Source organism: Gossypium hirsutum, chromosome A01, assembly GCF_007990345.1.
Source record: "Gossypium hirsutum isolate 1008001.06 chromosome A01, Gossypium_hirsutum_v2.1, whole genome shotgun sequence".
Taxonomy (NCBI): domain Eukaryota; kingdom Viridiplantae; phylum Streptophyta; class Magnoliopsida; order Malvales; family Malvaceae; genus Gossypium; species Gossypium hirsutum.
Window position 1 is genome coordinate 79,223,309 of NC_053424.1, and position 921 is coordinate 79,224,229.

General features: G+C 36.7%; 1 non-coding gene across 1 annotated transcript; it reads left to right on the plus strand.

Moving 5' to 3' along the window:
• Positions 1-222: 222 nt before the first annotated feature.
• On the plus strand, positions 223-329 carry LOC121206429 (small nucleolar RNA R71). The gene has a single exon (XR_005901484.1). It is a non-coding gene; the product is annotated as a small nucleolar RNA R71 (small nucleolar RNA).
• The last annotated feature ends 592 nt before the right edge of the window (positions 330-921 follow it).

Sequence of the window (921 nt, forward strand, 5' to 3'; positions counted from 1 at the left end):
TGACAGCATAGTAACCGAATCGATGTTATAAACTCCTACTGTTTTAGTTGGCTTAGTCTTATGACTTGCCACTAATAATTATTCAGTGACATCTCTTCAATAAATTCATAAGCCTCTTCAGGTGTTTTTTTGTTGATGGTTCCCCCAGCTGCTGCATTAATCATTTGCCTTGTCGATGGGTTCACACCATTGTAGAATGCTTGAACTTGAAACCATAGAAGTAGTCCATGGTGAGGACACCTTCGTAGTAGGTCCTTGTATCTCTCCCATGCATTATAAAAAGGTTTCTAATTCCATCTGCACAAACGAAGAGATATCATTATGTAATTTGGCTATTTTAGCCGGCGAAAAATATTTTAATAAAAAATTTTCGTTCATTTGTTCCCAAGTAGTAATTGACCTTCGTGGTAACGAGTTCAACCACTGTTTAGCTTTGTTCCTCAATGAAAAAGGGAATAACCAAAGACGAATGGCATCGTCAGAAATGCCATTAATTTTAAATGTATCGCAAAATTCCAGGAAATTTGCCAAGTGAGTGTTTGGATCCTCATCTTGCAAACCATCAAACTGAACAAATTACTGTATCATTTAAATAGTGTTAGGTTTTAGTTCAAAATTATTTGCAGCAATAGCAGGCCTAACTATACTTGACTCAATTCCTATTAAAGTAGGTTTAGCATAATCATACACAGTATGAGGAGCAGGATTTTAATTTGCTAATTCAACGGGTATCGCAGGAGGTAGCTGATTGTCTTGGTTTTCAGCCATCTCCTCGGTTAGGGTTTGAATATCGTTCTCTTGCTTGTTCTATGTGTATCTTAAGCTTTGCCTTATTTCTCTTTGGTTTCTGCAAACTGTGCGATCGATTTCTTTATCAAAAAGTAGTGGTCCTGACGGGTTTCTTCTAGTCATAAACTATAA